Source organism: Telmatherina bonti (assembly GCF_933228915.1).
Source record: "Telmatherina bonti genome assembly, chromosome: 16".
NCBI classification, from domain to species: domain Eukaryota; kingdom Metazoa; phylum Chordata; class Actinopteri; order Atheriniformes; family Telmatherinidae; genus Telmatherina; species Telmatherina bonti.
The window spans coordinates 21,248,903-21,268,747 of record NC_136614.1 but is presented as its reverse complement, the minus strand read 5'-3'; positions in this window follow the sequence as shown (position 1 = coordinate 21,268,747).

Below are 19,845 nucleotides of genomic sequence, written 5' to 3'. Positions count from 1 at the left end.
ATATATGTAAACACATGGCAAATAATAGTCACACCTCTGGGCTATAAACCTCACAAGCTGATTAAAATAACACCTTTGCTTTCATCATTCTTTCTCTAATGTTTTTTCCTGTTTCTCTTTTTTCTTTTCTTTTCGTTTTTTTTTTTTTTTTTTTTGCGACTCACACTCCCTGTCAGGCTCGCTGTTGTAAGCGGGCCCCAGTGGGGTTTGATGGGCATGTTGCCAGATTGGACTCCTGGTGGCTTGCCAGATTGGCTGTCAGCACATGAGCTGAACTTTTTCTTAACCCCTGTCGGACTATCCAACCGTCAGCTTTGGATTATGCAGGGCTCTCTCATGGGAGTTCAGTTTTCTCTTTTGTTAGGAATCAAAGTGGGAACCACAATAAACACTGGTGATCTTAGATAACTTAAGTTAGAAGTAATTAAATTGAAAATATGAGTAACATGTGTGTAATGTTTCATTGGTCATTGCAGTTAATTGCTATCCAGACATAAAACCATAGGAAATGGCTTTAGTTCTAACAAAGGAAGATCCTGCAGTTGTTCTGACCACAGCAGGAGCTTTGTAATTAAACAAAATATATTTTTTTAGCGCGCTTTCACACATGCCTTTTATTATTGAATCTTAGTCCATAGGGATACCAATACCAGTATTGGTATTGGCCCCATACCATGTGCATGTGCTCATTCGCAGTCTTTATTAAAGTGTTTTGATACTACAAAACCGATACCAGCTTAAAAAAAAACTAGGACTGTCAAACTTGTTGCAAAGAGAGTGATCTGGGGAATTATCATTTCATCATATGGTTTACTGATTACGATGCCTCTAAACACTAAACCTGGTGAGAAGTCTGAAACCCGCATCCATGGAAGCAAACGTTACATCATGTCTCTCCCAGCTGACCACAGATCAGCCCTGCTCTCAGAACTCAAGATGTCCATCCAAGACTTTAACAAGTAATCGGATGAAGTTGTGCTAACCATCACAACTGACTTCTGTCAGTAGAGGAAAATGGTGAAACTGTTCAGCAGTGGTGGGGAGGAGGTGGAAACCTCGTGCACTCTACTTCAGCTGATAACAAGAAGCTAAAGGCTAAGCTAACTTTCCTGGAGAGGAGAAGCAGAGACTGCATTTGATTTGGCTTCCTGAGGGTTTGAACGACCACGACCCATGCACTTCTTACAACTTTTTCAAGAGGCGTTGGGTGAGGAAATCTTGTTGTTTGACCGATTACAAGCGACCTGGAGGCTCGGTGGAGAGGTGCACTGATTCACCAGAGTCATTCATTCAGTGTTTAGGAAGATTATTCCTGGAGGTAGTCGACCAGGTGAAGAAATATCAGAAAGTATTGTTTCCTCTTTACAAGGTGATTATGAAGCCATCTGTCCTGTAGCCCACCATACTTGGCTCCAGTCAGTGCCTGAGGCAGAGCAGTTCATCCAAGCATTTGGTAAATCCTCCTGACTCGTCACGTAATTCGTATATAATTGAACCTGAAGATGATCAGTGCTATGCACAGTTATACCTGCCTTCAAATTTTAGTGGTGATCACAGTCATTGTTGGGATTCTCCTTTTTAATTTGATTTTTTTCTCCTTTAATATTTCTATTCATTTAATTTTATTTAACAAAGTCATGATTCAGTTGAATCCGAATTTGGCATTATTTTGATAAAAGAATATAATTTAGGTGATGTAAGTGTCACAGTAGTGACCCAAATCTACCAAAAGCTACTTTATCCCCCTCATTTAGAAGAGTTTTCCAGTTTTCCACATAGAGGATGGCTGCAGGAAGACCAGCTCGGATCGAGAGAAATGGTGCACAGTCAGACATGGAAGAACTTCTAATAGAAATATGGTCGCCATGACCGGATGAGGATTTGATGATGGTCTATGTTGTGCTTTTATGTGTCAGAAACTGAGGCTTCCCTCCATTAACCAATAGATGAACAAGATTTTTTTTATCTGTTGTGCATTTCATTTTTTTTCTTCAGTAAACGCTGTTGCGGCTCAGCCTCCTGCAGGGACGGGAATAGGTTATTTAAAAGGTCGGATTCGTTTCAGCTGTACGGCATGAAGGTAAACATGTTCTAGAACAATGTTGCACAACCGAACTAAACCGCGTCTCCAATCACACCGAGCCTGGCACACTACCCTGATGTTAAAGCACACTAAGTCTGCCGTTTCCTCAGCAGCGTCATATAAATGTGAAAGCTCCGGCATTTGTGTGTTTTTACTGGAAGGTTCTTATTTACCGGCAAACAGCACATGCACATATGTGCTTATATACATACACTTGAGTCTAGAAAACATTCAGAATGCTTGTACTTATAGTATCGAAACATTGTTGGACATTAAAAGTCAAAGTGTCAAGTCAAGTGTGTTTTCTTGCATATACTTGTATAATGATACTTTGTTTTTTTTCTTTTTTTCATGTGTGTGCATGTGCTGTGAAGATGAGAATTTCTCAAACAGCTGTTGGTTTATTTGCTGTCAGCAATCAGGTGGACACAATGTTCCACCTGAGAGTTTCAAAACAGGTTCGGTCGCATGCCAGAATAATACAAGCAACCTTAAATACTGTAGCAGCGACAGTCATACTGTCCTTTAGATCATAAGAACAGCAGGGAACACCTCTGGGACTGTCAGACTAGATTTCATTATAAATCATGATGGGGAACACTTTACATGTTAATGCTGCACTCTTGAATCAGAGTTGCTTTATGGATTCTCTTTATCCGTCTGTAAACAGTATATTATTTACATGGTGATATGCAAGTTTCTAGATTTACTCAGGGTGAAATATTAAACTTGCTTCATGTCATGTGTTAAATTACGTAATAGGCAGCGTAAATCTGCTTAAGAGTAAGTTAATAAAACAGTAAGTCACTACTGTTGTTGGTTTTAGACCCAAAAATAAGCCTTTTAACAACCCTGCTAATGTTCACATATGACTTCCATGCCTTTTTTTTCTTTTGAAATGTCTCTTTTGTTGGTGATTTTGGGAATACTTTACATACAATGCAGATGCAAACCACATCTGGCCTGAGGTCTGCTGGACTGGCCCCTCCACTCAGGCATGACGGATCAGGAATGTGCAGTTGACCACACCCTTTCTCTCCTTCAGCCACTGGACACAGCCCGGCTGGGTGTGTTTGTGTGCGGCCGAGTGTGAGAATGCCCTTCTCAGATTACCTGAGTTTGTTTGCCCTAAACTATGAGGCCACTCCTTTATCAAACTTTTCTTCTTTTAAGCCATTGGATTACCTCATTGCTCTCTTCTCTTTCCTTTGTCTGTTACCTCTCTCTTTAGAAAATACAGTTTAGGAAACTCTGTTGTCTTGTATATTCACATGAGGTGTTCACATATCCTCATACCTGGCCTGGCTTTTGATGCAGGACGTGGCTGTTTCACAGATGTGGCTCGGATGCTCACTCAGTTTGTGCTTTTTGTTCTGTGTCTGGATGAAAGATGTACACGTTTGCATGCAAATATTCTTGGTTTGATGCACAAGTGTTGAAATAAAATTTGACTTGCAGCAATCCTTTGATTATCAGTTTTGAGAAAGCTGCTGCTTCAGGGTCAGAGGCGAAAGGTCACTGGTCAATACTTGCTTTGCTTTTTTGTGTTTTGAGCCTAATCTACTCTCACACATTGCTTGCACAGACAGACATCTTTTCAGGATAACACACAGGAAAGCCCCTAAGAATGGTGCTCCCAGCTAAGCCTGCAGCTTTTACCGTGGAATAATAGAATTAAGTAATATACCACACACAGTGGACTGCTTCCAGCTGGACTAATACACTGTTAACCTACTGGTAAATGTGTACTTATTTATTATAGTAAAGGTTTGTAGTTTTTTATAGTTTGTCTGGAATTACAGTTTACGTAATATCCTGTTTTAATCTGTGGTTTGCTGCTGTGTTCTTGTCATTATACAACATTATGATTTCTAAAAATTATTGTCAGTGTGAACATGCAAACTTCCTAGTGACCTGCAGGTTTGAACCTAATTCTGCAAATTTTCTCATCAACAAAATAAAAATGTTGCGAGAACAACAGTTTTGCAAAAATATACAGAAGAAAACTCATTTAAATGTAAGGGCTGTATGATTATTTATGTCAGTAATACAGGAGAATATTGTTTAGTTTTTATTGTAATTTTTCTTTTCATCTTAAGTTTACAGTGTAGATGTTGAAACAATGAAGCACAAAGTGTGAGGAATGTGGGGTTCTTTTTGATGAATTGACTACAGGGGTTTGCAGCAGCTCAGTTACAACTCTGCACGATCCAGCGTATGTGTTTTGTACATGTGCCCTCAAATGGACTATTTCACAGAGGCCAAAGACAGGCCTTGAATGTTTGAAATAGCTGTGTTATCACTGACTAACGATTGCTATCTTTGCACACATACACAGACTTTATTCCCTGCTGGCCCTGGGGTAGTGTTTATAGATGGGTAGTTAAGTGTGCACAAATGAAATGACACAAATGCACTCATTTTCTGGCCCATTTAATTTTGCCAGGGTGACTCGTGTCCAGCTTAGGAGACCATGCCAAATATAACTTTTGTACAACAGCGTCCTCATGTGGCAGGAGATGGTAATCACACCAAAAGTGATTGAGTGATTGAGTGATTTCAAAAGAATTTTAACACCAGCCAGTTTAAAACTGAAGTTTGTGGCAAAATATAGAATGAATGAATTTGAAAGTGCAAATAATATGTTACATAAAAATGAAGAAATATAAAGAAAAATCAAATTGTTTTGAAAATGTAAAAAAAAAATCCTACATCATAACCTGGTTCATGGTGATGTGTGGAGAAGTGTATTTCTGTATGTGAGTGTGTACCGATGCAGTCTCCAGCACTGATGAAGGTCAAGCTCTCATCATTCTTATTGGCAGTTTAAGTGCATTGTTTGAGGAAATGGGGTCAGTTTACGGATCGCATTGACTGTCTCTATTGATTATATGGATCATCTGTAACGTGAGCCGAATGATTTATGGCTTGTAGAGAAACAACAATGGGCTCAAATGTCTTACTTCTGACTGAATTTTCAATAACATTTAGGGTTTCTGTCACTGTTTTTTCTGTTGAGGGTAAATATTTATTTGCTGATTTGTCAAGGTTAAGACATGTCCTCAGTAATAACTAACTCAGTTTTCAACGTTTAACTAGGCAGCCAGCCATCAAATTAAAAACAGTTGTCTCAAGCTTCATTTCTTTTTTTTTCCCCATTACTTACACTTTTTCATCTTTGAAATAATAATAATTCAGCAAAAAATATTTCACTCTATCACCTGTCCTCCAACATTATTATGTGCAGTTAAGTCCAAAGACAAATGAAACAGTGAGACACTCGGGTTAAAAAAAAGATGTCAGGGTTCAGAAAGGGCAGCGTTACATGTCTAAAACAAGTCAGGAGATGACAGCTAAGTATACTGCCTTTTAAGATGAGTACTTAATACGAAAGCTCATTTTAAAGGTAGTTTAATGTTTGGATCTTTATGAGACTATTCTGTCACCAATACCTGACCCAATTGTTGGACAAAGTTTACTTTAGTATCATAAAGTAACAGCTCAGCTTTTATGACTGTGTAATGCATTATCATCTGACAGCTTACTGTGTGGTGTCATTCATTCATTCATTCATTCTCCTTGCCACTTCTTCAGCCCATGTGGGGGACCTTGGAGAGTCCCAGGCTACGCTCCCCCAACCTGCATATTGTTCTGCCGCTCCATTCTCCCCACATTCATGTTTCTTATCCCGCCCGCTTCACACTCAGCTGTGATTTCTTTTAAACGGTGAGGGGCTTTCTTTGGCTACAAAGACTGGGAAACAGTCATCAAGACATTTTATGTTACTATAAAGAATATATTTTGGGAAAATACAGCTCAGAAGAAGCAGCTACATGTTTCTCAGAATTGACAGTTGATTAACTCTGTAATTGTTGTTACTGTCCTGATTTATGATCATAAGTCAAGATGCTCTGTACAGCCAGAGCAGCTCTACTCAAGTATTAAAAAATAAACAGAGCAACATTAAAAGAAATGACCAAAGAAAAAAGAGGCAACGTTTGTTTCTGCTTGTACATGGTACATTAGTAGATCTAACTTGTGTTCATATAAAGAACAGTCCTGTCTCACTCTCTGCTAAAGATTTCAACAGCTCCTGGAGAAACCCAATACAGTGCTTATAACACATAGTAATACACAAACACACACATACACAAACAGGCCAAGCACCAACTTGCATCATATTCCTTTAGGCGTAACCCGATTTAAACCATGCATTTTTAAGAGCTAATTTACGATTGTACAGATTGTGACTGCCATGAATGCAAATGAAGCACCCTTTCTCCCCGAGGCACCCTTCCTCTCCCCAAATCAATAAATAAATAAACCCAAACAATATAACACATCTTCACTCAACTGGTGTCAGCCCTTCTTTACGTAGAACTTATTCCCACATGTGGTCTTTGACCAAAACAGATCCGCAAGCCCCAGCTCCCATGCCAGTATCCCAGTAAACGTGGGGTGCTCTGGGGTAATAAAAGCCTTCCTCTGTGGTTTAGCTGAACCCCTGTGTTTAACTGGCTCTGTGAAAGCGTTACTGAGAAACTGTATTTACTGGGATTTTAAACTTGGCAGAGACGCTCAGCCAAGGCTTTTATGTGAAAAAGACAATTGTGAAATGGTGGATGCAGCAGTTCTGCATGTTGGTTACATGCGATCTCCGGTTAGGATTGTTTATCCCAGTTTGTCTGACAGCATCTGGTCAAGGTGTATTAGTGTCAGTTGTTGCTAGCCTCTGATGTCGGATTGAGTTACCTGGCAACCAGATCACCCCCTCCCACGTCACTATCGCCTGTCATGCAAGTGTGGAGAGCATACCAAGAGAAATTTATGTCTTTAATCTTTGTGGTGTTTGTTTAGCAGAACATATAATTAAGGCATTTTGCGTGTTAAGTTAAATTAAAGAGGTTTCTTGTGTTATCTTAAAAACCTTCTCATTCAGCATAACCACGTTTTTATTCGTTCTTTCCTTTCATCACCTGTCTCCAGTTATTGGTGTCTGCCTATTAACTCTACCTTTATTGTCTCCCACGGATGTTTTGAATCTGCTGATCCTCAGATAGACTGTAATCTTTTTTGATTTCATGTAATTAAGCTTAAAGAAACCTGTAGCTTAAGTGCTCCGTCTGCTTTTATGCTGTCTTGGTGTCTCCACTCCATTCCTCAACTTCTGGAGGAGTGGCCTAAGCTAACGTCTTTGAGGAGTGTTTCCTGCTTAAGCAAAACGGATTTTAAAGTATGGATTATCTTATTGTTAACCACAGCCTGTGTAACGTGGCAACATTCACTGGAACTTGCTGTCTTCCGTCATACTTCCTACATTTCTTGGAACCGACGTTGACACAGTTAAGGAAAGAAGCAGCTGTTGATGAAGTTATTGCTTAAAGCACGGTAAAGTAAATTGGTCTTCAACAGTGAAGAATCTTGTATTTAATACCATTACTGGGGAAGAAATCAAGCAGCTTATGATGCAAGCCTACCGGTAATGTACAGCAATTTCAAACAAGTACACACAAAAGGAGACAAAACGTACAGATATTATTCACAAAAACCCCCCCCCAAATTTTTAATATTGTCTCCAGGTATTGCGGTCATGTTGTTATTACGAATTATTTTCAGGTTGGTTATAATGCACACCATAACACAGCTTTGTCGGTGTGTGCCGATTAACTTTTACACCAAAGTCATTTTTGTCGGAGATAAGCACACTGTAATAACACTCAAATGATCTTTTCCCCCTGAAGTACTCGTATGTGTCAAAACATGACCAGGTGACTCCTAAAACAAACACACAGACACACTCTATTTAATTAGGAAGAAAGCAATTGAATGCACGAAGGAGCTCTTCATCTTAAACTCATTCAGTCAAAGGACAATAAATTGGCCTTTTAAGGGAGAGATTGCACTCCTGAAATAAAAGATGCGAAAACTCTCCTTTTTGGCAAGTTTAAGCATGTATTTCTGTGGGTGTTTGCAGATAATTATTTATCAGATGAATGCTAAGCCCTCCCAAGATGTTATTTAACCTCAGAAAGGGATGAGCCAGCCTGGAATATCCGGTTGTTCATTGATTATTGGCTATTTATAAGCCATTCATAAAATGAAGTGGGGGACGGAGCAGAGTTCTGACGTCCTACACAGAGATTCTGACTTGAAGGGTCACGATGAAAACAATCGCTGTGATGCATGCGATCTCTTTGTTCTAGCTCAGTGGCAAGTACTGGGAAATTATTAAAGGACTTGACCTCACATGTCATTACGATGAACATATATGTTTAAAATATGCACATCTGTCTGTGTGTATCAGTAAGCGTGTTTATTCCTGACTCTTTGTGTTTATAAGTGACACTGGGAACATCATGACCTGTTCCCTTTGTGTAAACAGCAAGTTTTAATTTGGAAAATTTCCTTTAATAAGGGAAAAAAGAATTGAGGTCAGGGTTCAGGTCTAGGTTTACACCACATTGCAGCCGCAAATTTGGGATCTGCTTTCAGTAGTGTAATAGACCCACTGTAGGACCTCAGGGCTTTGGATTATAGTCCAGTCTGAAACAACATTCTCCAGTGTTCTTTATTTAGGCTTAACCAAGGATCTGTAAGTGAAAATGTAGGCTAGACAGCCATTGATCACGGAGTAGTTGTGATATCTACATGCACACAGTCATGTTATTGTCACACCTCAGTGATGTCACGCTCCCTGCAGTTGCACTTGGGTGGGAAAACTCCACCTCCGTATAAAACTTAGGTATAATAGCTCGTGCAGCTCTATGTCTTTAAGAGCCATCATGCATCTTTTAAACGCACATTTTGGTGCTTTGAAGGAGAAGTTTTGTGTTGACTTTAAAAAGAATAACTGGACTAGTTGTGGATAATATGAAAGATAAACAGAAAGACAAGAAGGAGGCGGAGAAGAAAAAAGGTGTGAAGGAGTTGAAACGAGAAAAAGAGGGCGTGAGGAGTGGTTGTTATGCCGCTGAACGGGTGGAGGGAGGGGCAGAGATCAGGGATCACAGAAAACAGAGAGAGGCAGGGAATAAGGAAGAAGGGACAGGCTGTCTCGTATTTCAGCTTCGTGTGTATAAGGGTTGGGTGCAATCCTAACTCTGTACTCACAGCAACAATTACCAGCTCTCGTAGTCACACGCTTCCACTGGAGAGGACAAGAAAGTTCAGGGATTCCTCAACTCTATATTCTTTGTTTTTTTTTTTTTAACCAAGCTGTGCTTTGAATGCACGGCAGGTGTGCCTTACCTCCGAATTTTTACTTTACCACCTGTTGTGATCGGCTTCTGAGTCAAGAGACTGTAAACACCTGTGTGTTTTGGTTTTTTTTTTCTTGTTCTACCCCACAACCACCAGTGGCAACAATCCTGGAGAGAAAAAACAAGAGGAATAATTTTTTAGGGGGATTTTGTATTTGGCAAGAGGATATCACATGTGAGTGTGTTTTCACCAGCATGTGAGCATGCAAACAACTTCATCAGGCTGGGAATAGACCCAGGGAGGCTGAAACCTCTTAACCTTCTTTGTAGCCCTGCCGCTGAGGGGTTGCGTGTCAGCTGGTATGAGCTAACAACTGGAGATAACAGCACTCAAGGGCATGCATGGCTGTAAACAACAACCACTGATTTGCTACGATTGAAAAGTATTTTATTATAATTTGGAAAACTCTCCACTCTGCTATGCATCCCTGTGTATAGAGGGGTGTTGGTTTTTCAAATTGCTGGATTGCTTAATTACTCCTTTGGGTTTGGGATTCAAACCTGGCGTCTTAAAAGCACAGAAGAAAGGAGGAAAGAACGGCGATGATTTAAAGATTCTGACTCGTGACACAAATGACATGAAGGAAGTTGACCGAATAAGTCATGATGTTTAAAACATTCAGGCAAAGGGACCTGGCCTGTGGTTGAACTTCCTCCTGGACCTAATTCACTGAATAACATTCAATCTGATTAGAAGCATTTACACATGGGTGGATCTGGAGGGTGTACTCTCAAAACCTGCTCTTACAAAACATGTATTTTTTATTTTTTTATTTTTTATTTTTTTTTACAAATAAACCTAAGGGATTGATCTGCAGATTATTTTTCTAAAACTTATCTTCAAATAAAACAATTATATCCGACATTTTCCTTTACTGGAAGTTGTTTCCCTGAGTGAGGATGAGAGGAGACAAGAGGTCTGTTTCCTTCCACAAGGAGAAACCAGCGAGCCTGTCCCGGACTTTTAGCTGGCTCAACGTGTCCACTCTGTCCCGCAGCAGAAGACGCTTTTTCCACAGTCAAAACGAGCTCCACGTGGTTCACCATCGCCACTCTCACACTCATCTTCAAAACGAGGATGAGGATGATGACAGCTGGGTATACAAGCCTCAACACAAAATAGGTGAGAGAGGGGGAGAGACGGTGCATCACAGCAAGCCACATTGGCTACATCACGGTCACCGGGCTCGGAGCTCATGTGAAGTGATTTTTGTTGTCAGTCTCAACAGGAAGCTAGTGACTGACTTGTTCATGTGCATAAGCAAAGCAATGTGTGCGCTTCTGTGTTTTTTAACTGCCCCTTTATTTTCCGCCTCCATGCCTGGCACCTCCTGGTTGCCATAGGGTGTGTGTGTGGTAACTGAGTGTGGCCACTGCCACCATAAAGTAGGTGGTCAAAGGGCACTCTGTGTGTGTGATAGGTAAACAATGGTGGGTCTGACCGGAAGCAGGTGATATCACAGGCTGGTACTGATGTGAGTGTGTGAAATGGTACCAGGGAGAGGCCGTGTTTGTGTGTGTGGCTGAAAACAAGTGATAATTTAGTAGTATGGTACTTTTTGGTGTACTTTAATTTCTGATTTATATTTGGATATCTTGCCTGAGGTAAGAAAGGATTTTTTTTTTTTTTACTTCTCTCAGCTCTTTGTGGCTATCGTGTTTCTGGATAATCTAATAATTTATTGATCAGTCGGTTGTGTAACTAGGCACATGCATGTGTGTATTTTCAGTGCTGTCAGAAAGACAAGGGGGACAACGGCTGTAACCACAGCCGAGTCTTTACCCAAGAATGGAAAAAAGACACCAATGCTGCCATGGCAACAACAAATGCCTCATTAACTTTGACCCTTATCGCCATTTAATATGCCCATGGTTTTGTTGCTATACAGACTGACTTTATAAGCATCTCACCATCATATAGTTTTAGAAATAGGGTTGTACCTGTTAAAACCAACATACATACTGTGTATAAGAGTCTCATTTGTTTTTTGTTGGTAAAATATAACTAATTGCACTCTTTGTTGAATTAACACAATTTAAGCTGTTTGTATTTAATCTGTTCTATAGTAAGAATTTAGCAGTGATCTGTTTGTATTGTTTTGCAATGACACCATTCAAACACTAGTTGGCACTGAGTTTTTATAAATTACTGTCTTTATTTGTATCTGAATAAATGAAATGAAAAATACTTTATTAATCCCCAAAGGAAAATTCAATATTGTAGTAGATAATAATTAATAATTAGTAATTAATTTACACAGTTATAATAAGTTTCAGTATCCTTTCAGTTAAATGTACTTAAGTTAAATACCAGTGAAATATCTTGCATGCTCGCTTAAAGTGGTTTTAAAATTTACCTAAAGACTTAATGGTCCACATTAGAAATGGAGGCTATTATGAATCAGTTCTTATTTAGCAAACATGTTGATCACATGACTAAACTCATAGATAGGGAGCTGCTTTAGCAGCCAGATGAACATGACTAATGTTGGTAGAATGAGGCTTGAGGATAAGAAAAAAAAAAAAAAAAAAAAACTCCACAAAACTCACAACATACCATAAGACAAGAATTCAGAAGGACCTGTCCCATTTGTCTTTTGTGTATGTATGGCCAAGGGGACTGGTTTTGTTTGTGCCCTCCTCCATAGCATTGCCTGCAACTTGCTGATGACACTTTGCAGCTTGATTATTAGTTTAAAGATTTGATTTGTTGGATCTCAATCCAACCAGTGGTATATGAACATGTGGCAAGATGACAAAGATGCGTCTTTGTACAGTCTATGGTCTGGAAATCTCTCTTTACACCTTAATAACAATGTAAATCTGCAGATGGTGTCAGAACTACAGACAGTTTGATATTTGCACCCAGTCGATGCTTACGTTACGGAGTGAGGCGAAACCATAGCAAAATGTTGAAAAAAAACCCTTTCATTTTGAACAATCCCATGTCTGTGCTGCAGCTCCACTTATCCATGTAGCTGATTAAAAACTAAAATTAACAACCAAAATTCAATAAATGTAACATGCATGACAAGAATGTGGAGCACGTCGCTACTTATGGTATTTATTGCGTGTGTCAGTCTTTCAGACAAACTGCTGCGTCTGAACCTGCCCCCTTCCTAAAACAGCTCAGTGATGTGCATAGCTTGAATAATAAGAGTGCCTGACACATTTCTCAGCCAGAAGGTAAAGACAGCAGCTAATAATGATGCTTAAATGTTGTTCGCTTTGGGAGGATGATGTGATAAGACATAAAAGATAGGCCTGTTAGAGCCTTTTCTGGTTCCGCTTTATCACTGTTGTTTGTTTACTACTGTGTGTACAGTTGATGTGATGTTATTAGTTGAGTATTTAAATACCTAATAATAAATGACTGTCTGCAAATATAACCTTAATCTTTATCTTAATTGCTGAACACCATTATTTGATCTGCCTTATATAAAAAGATCATCTCCGTTGACTTTGCCAAGTGTGATGGCAGCTCACGCAGCTCTTAAAGCTCTGCTACGTGACTTTTTGGCTGATGTCATTTTGATGGTCTTGTATGAAAACCACATCGATCACCTCCCTTGTATGATGACTTTTAATTTACGTGTTAATTCTCTGGAGAGCAGGTCGATTGATATATTGATTGCGTCATATGGTCTAACAAAGTCGTTTGGGTAGAGATGATGAGATTATTTTGGACTGTAACAAGACAGGAATTGATTGTGTTTATTTGAGCTGTTAACAGTAAACTCTTATTGGCAGACATTTTTTTTCAGGCTTATGCTCCAATTGCAATCTTACAGCACTTTTTTCCCCTCACACACCCTTCCGCTTTTTCTGTCACATACAGTGTGTATCTTTTCTTAAAGCCAATGTCAGGTCAGAGACAGTGTCATAGACAGGTCAGTATAAAACCATTCCATCCTGTGGAGATACACACTGTGCACAGCACAGAGGAAACATGTCATAAGAATAAGTCTCCAGTTTGAACTTTAAGTATTTATAACATCTGGAGATTGCTGCCACGCGCCTGCCAGCACCCATTACAAGACACATGGGCAGCCACGCACACTGCCTGTGTGTAAATATAGCTCTAAAATGAGTGCCTGGAGATCCACGACCTGTAATTTTGACGCAGCCTCCAGCTTGACTTTTTGGGTGTTTGCCTTGGTTGTCAAGGTAACAAGCGTGCAAGTAAGTGTTTTCTGGTGGTGTTTAGTTTGACCTTTCCTATTGGAACAACTTGGAACCAATCATGTGTAAGAAAGCCGTCTGGCACACAAGCTGCCATTGGCTGTTTGGTGAAGTTTACTTGACTAGAGATGCATTCACGTTTCTGGGATCTGAACAATGTTAAATGGTGGTCCATCATTAAGAGAAAAAAAATAATATGCATTTAGTCAGTTAAAACTTTAAAAAGATCATTTACAGAATATAATTTTGGTTTAAACTTTCTACAAAATATCAACTAAATAAGTTTTTTTGCATGGCAGTGTACAAGGTGAACACCATCTAGGGCTGCTCGATTATGACAAAAATTATAATCACGATTATTTTGACTGAAACTGAGATCTCCATTATTTAACACAAATATCCAGTATTTTTAAACAAAGCTGTGCATCGTGGCGTTCTCGACTCCGTGTCATGCATTATTACTGTCGAATTCACGTTTCTGAGTTGTTAAATCGCTTTTACAGCTTATATAGGAATTATTTTATGTTTGCCTCAATGTACGTTTTATGCTAAACAACCGCTGTCAAGCTACAACGCGTTTTTCTTATTCACCTGTTAAAAGACAGCTGATCTGCACCAGCTGATAACGCGTTGCTATGGTAACGCCCCGTAACGGAGGGATATTACAGTATTTAACTCACCGAGCTACGTATATGCAGCCAGTTCTCACTGACAATAGTATAAACTATGTCATTGTGAACTTCATTCTACTGCAATTATTCTAATTTGACCTGCAGCTGGAGCCGACTGAGACTGGTCGTCTGGAAGTGCTTTAGGACGGGAGAGTCTCCCGCTGCTCGTTCCTTACAGTAACTGCAGAACAATGTGTGCCTTCAAGTCAGTCATGAAAACACCAGAATAGTCTCTTTTAACAAGTTGCTTTTAACAAGTTGCCAGATTTAGCGAGAAACTCGCCAAGTTGGCAACAGTGGCTGAATAAGACCAAAGCGGCTGTGGGAGGAGTTTACAGCACAGCACTGCAATACCAGTTGCTCGATTAGCAGCTGAAACAGCAGGAGAGGAAACTGCAAAGAAGAAAATAATCGCACCCTTTTATTTTTATGATTGTTGAAAACCCAGATCGTTATTGAGATTAAAATCCGATTAATCGCCCAGCCCTAACACCATCACAAAAGATTGATATTTGAGTGGTTTTGAAGGTATTTGTAAAAAAAAAAGTAATAATGATTATGGTGAAGGTGACGGATAATTTCTCTCCAACAGAAAATAGAACAAGTTTGTCATAAACAGCAATTCTTGCTGTTAAATTCCAAAACTACTTTCTAAATGTACGTTTTGAAGAAAAAATAAGCCTGTACACTTATAATTTCTAGATCAAACCAAATGCAAAAAATACATACAACCATATGCAACTGCAATTTTATCCAAAATATCAACAAGGTCAAACTGAAATTGTGATGGTGGCAACATGTCGTGGCTCTTCAAGCAGTTGCTATGAATTGGCAGGGTTGTCAGAGCCTGCCAAAGCAGTTGCCACAGACTGCTGCCACGGCGTAGCCTAAATTGCCATACCTTAGACATTTACAGTGGCACGAACTTAATCGCTGCTCTGGCAGCTTGTTGTCTCTGGAGCTCTGGAGTGGGCTGAACAGGGTAAAGTGCCGGCAATATGCACCAAGTGTGATATGAAACTCTTGTAATTCTAAAACCAGACGGCAGGGATATTAAGAGGATTATTTTATTTTTATTTAAAGCCTCACCTTGTATTTGTATTGTAAACGTATTTGTTGTAATTGATGCCTATTTATAGGTTATTAATAGCCTACTGTTAGAACATGCTGTATGATCACTTATAAACAAGTACTTTCATGAGGACACCATGATTTCCAAGTGGACGAGCTGCCACAGCCAGCTTACAACTGATAAACTGTGTCCTTCTATGCACTTATTTTAAAATCAATATCTGCTCTTTTATTATGAAAATGTTTGTTGGTTGGAATTGTGTTGTTATTGGTAATGACGCTTGTATGGAATAAGGTATTCTGGGTTGTTGCTATTTATAAACACACAAATAACATTTTGTGCATGATGTCATTTGTAGAAAGTTGAATTTAGTCTTGTTTTTCCATTTATAGCGATTTCCCTGTTCAGTTTCCAGCCTGCTCTTTATATGACTGTTTTTCACTCCATCAGATACTTACATACTGAGAAAATCTTTTCTATTAACTTAATTGATTTCCCCTTCATATCTGCATGCTTATTTGCTCCGCTGAAGGGTTTATAAGTGCACCAAAGAGTTGTGTTTCAGACAGCCGCACACCAACCAACCATTTACCTTTTTTTTTTTTTTAAATTGCCAGAATTCTCTCTCTGGCTTGTTGTTTACTCCATCTTGAAAGCTGTTTGTTATTTACAGTACACCATGTCATGAATAAAAAGACTGATTCTGATTTAAGATGATTTCCTTTTTTGGCAGATGTGATCCATGTTAACATGAAATTTGGAATTTGGGGATTAAAGATGTTTAGTGGAGTTGAGCATGACTGATGTGTTTTTTGGCATCGACAGGTTGTCACTCTGGTTATTCATGAGTCACACATTTAGGGCAAAAGCATATTGACCTAAATATTCACCATACTTGGCATAACAGTACCACAGCAGCCAGAATTAGATCTTACATTATAAAATACCATTAAGAAAGTGTTTTTGAATTTTGGTTGTATGAAAGGACCTTATGGGACCAACATGTCTGTGCGAGGTGCTTAGTGACATTTGAGAGGACTCAGTTAAGACCAAACTCTTGCATAACAGTCTTTTTTTGCGGATGTTTGGCACCCATCTTCGCTCATAATTTTGTTGTCAGTGCAGAAATCCAGATTAGCAGATGATAATTTGCTGGAGGGAAGAAATGAGGTGAAAAAAACAGCAAGGCCTTGCTAAAAACACAGACATGAAAATCTGGGATGTGGCTTGCAGCCTGGGACATGTATACACACTCCGACTCCACATGCTTAACACAACATTCGTGCACATTTTCAGATTAAAATGTGTATTATATAAAACTACTGGACTAGAACTGTTTCTAATGACCATTTTTGTTTTTCTTCCCCCCCATGTGCTGACCATGATGTGGTAATCTTCAGGTAAGTTATATTTCTGTTATAGCCTCATTTGTCTACTTAAAAATAATCCCATATTAAAACCCTTACAAATCTTACAACAAGCCTCAAATCATGATTACCCAATGATTTTTTTTTAACTTAAATTGCTCCCTTTAATGCAGCTCTTTGCAAAATCAATTGCCATATGCTGTAACCCATGAATGCCCTGCCTCAGTGATGAAAATGGAAACTAGAGAATAACAAGTGATTATATTTGTCGAACAGGATTTCAGCTTAAAAGGAGATCGAGGGGCAGGGTTTATATTGATAGGATACAGTAATGTTGTTCCAACACAATCCAAAAGGCTTAAAAGTCATCCTACCCCACATACTCCAGCTGTAACAGTGTCATTTTGTGACTCAAATCCAGTCATGCTGTTTCCCATATGGTGCAAGCGGAACAGAAAATCTAATTTAGAGGGCTGGTCAACTTACATTTTTCCTACTTCCCTCTCATTCTGTGACTGATCATTCATCGTTCATGTTGTTTGCTTCAGCGAGCTTAGTTTTTTATCTCTGTGTCATTTAGTCTTATCTCACACTGACGCAGAGCACCAGACACACAATAACACTTTGTGCTACCACAGATGTGACAGACTGGCACACTGAAGCACACTTAGATAAGTGTCCTTTGACATCATTTTAGCCCTGCTGTAGTGTTTCCTCTGCAAATAATGACTGTATTTTGGACATTAACAACCACAGTCATTTAGGATCTGAATGTCCTTACTCCCTTTATTTTAAAGAAGAGGCCATGGCATCAGAAGACGCTTGCTATTGTCGAGGCTTTTTAGAAAACTTTGTCATGTACTGATCAGCTCTCATGTCAAAGCTCAAACTAAGTGAATTTGTGCATTTTGGAAAGAATTTTTAAAGATTAAAACAAGAATTAACACAACCGAAGTGCTCAGATTTTAAGTCAGTATCTTGATATTGTGGATGAGATTAGTTGGTCCTGCTGTTTCTAGAGATGTCAAATACATTTAATAGAATAAAAAAGCCAAACTCCATTCAAGATAAACTATAAATACCGCCATACTACAACCTTTTTATCTTTATTTTGTGAAGGTAATACATTGCTGACTTTCAGACAGACATCATTACTTCTTTTGTATACTGATTTTATAGAATAACAATTTTTTTTGTATGAAGTCAAAACAAAAAAAGCAACAAAAACCCCCAAAAATACATTTGAATATTTTGAACGAACTGGAAAAGAGAGGCCTTTCTAAAAGGGCGGATAAAAGAATGACTACCAGGAAATTCGGAAGTAGCCTGTGTGTATGACAGACCAAAGTCCAATAAAACATTCACCAATGAAATATAGTAACAGGTTACTCATTCAGTACTCCTGTCTGTTCAAGACCAACACATTTAGCCCACTTTGCCCACTGTTTAATAAATGTATTTCTTTCTGAAGCCAAAGATAAATATCAGATAAATATCATTTATGTTACGTATCCATTCCTGCATTGTGGGTGTCTTGTAAGTGCTTTTTTTTTTAAACCAGCAAAATGGTAAATAAATAGTCATCAGTTGTATTGACCTGTAAACCTAAATTTCCTAAGAATAAGGTGATAAACTGGATCGGTAGATTAGCGTTAAAAAGGCCGCTTCATGAAGCTCAGTCGAGACGGCTTTAACCATTGGACACTCCAAAAAGATATGCCTGTGGTTGGCTTCCTGGTGTCTGCATTGCCTCCAGCAAGTAGCTTCCCTTTCAGTAAAATGTTTTTATGCTTTATATTTTACTGTCTTGATAAAATGGAAAACTGGAAGAAAACTTGAAGACCTCCTGTTGATTTTCTAGATGGAGACATTGTTTAACGTCACTGTACTGTGACCTCTATTTCTTTTTATGGCTTATCACTGCCTAAGTAATGAGATAATTCAAATAAAATGCCCTGAAATTTGGTATGATTTTCTTTTATATCTTATAATTGAGTCAATTATGTGGTTAGAGTAGCAGGCTCACAAACTGAACAGGAGCTGATCCGCACAGCTGAAATACTTTTTCATAAAACAGATGGAGGCGCTGGTGAATGAATTGCACCACCCTTCCAAATTCATTTGGAAACGCACCAAATACCAGTGAGCTGAAGGTGATTCCTTCATAACCACAAAGGAAATCCTCCCTTTTGTTTTTACAGCTTCAGCGTTGTGCGGGTGGTGATTATCTCAACCTCAGTGTTGCCTCCAAGCTGAGGGTTTTATAGAAATATAGTTTAAATTAGAGTCATTATGAACAGAACAGCTTCCAGTTAAGGTGCTGGTTTGATGAGGTGGGATTGTAATGTGTGATGTGGTGGGTTTATTCACAGATTTATGTGTGTTTTTAGCTGTGGATTTTTTCCCAGAGTTGTTTTTTGTGGCATTCTTATTTTAGTCACACACTTGCGCTTCCACGTCACTCACATGGTCACACTCCGCTCAGACATTTAAACAGCCTTTTAATATGTGACATACATCAGGTTGAGGCAGATATGTTGTAGCCTACAAAATGTGTACACACACAATCCATCTCCACTTAAACAGTACCTTACAGTTGTATGACGATTGTGACACTGTTTTGCTCTTTATATCCTCTTTTTGGAGCATTGCCATTCATACAGAATGTCCAACCCATGATTCCTCAGATTATTGTTGATTAAAGTTATGCATAATCAGTGTAATCTGTACACGATGGATTATAATAAAGAATGAAGCATGTATACTTGTAATATGTAAGCTGATTACCTAACTCTGCGTTCTGGGCCTGAATCACAACATCTGTATGTTTAAGTGCTCCTTTTCTAAATATGAGCAACATCCGAGCCTCAATAAGAGAAAGCCATTACAGAGTTTCATGCCAGTTTGGATCTAGCTGTCTAGTCTGGAGTCAAAGTTTGTGCTGATTAACATTATTTGTTGTCACTGTTTTTTTCTTTTGTTTGTTTGTTTATGAACATAAAGAACATTGGGAGCTCATGCTATTTTTGTATTCTTTACTCACTACACAAATTCTTCTGTACTTTTTTTTTTTTTTTTTTAAAAAGTTGAACTCTTAAATTTACACTATTTTACACAATTTGTGAATGTTAAACACACTAAAGGCGAACACAACTTTATCTTCATCTTGATTCCATGGAGGATGCGAAACTGTAGGTGATTAGGAGCATCC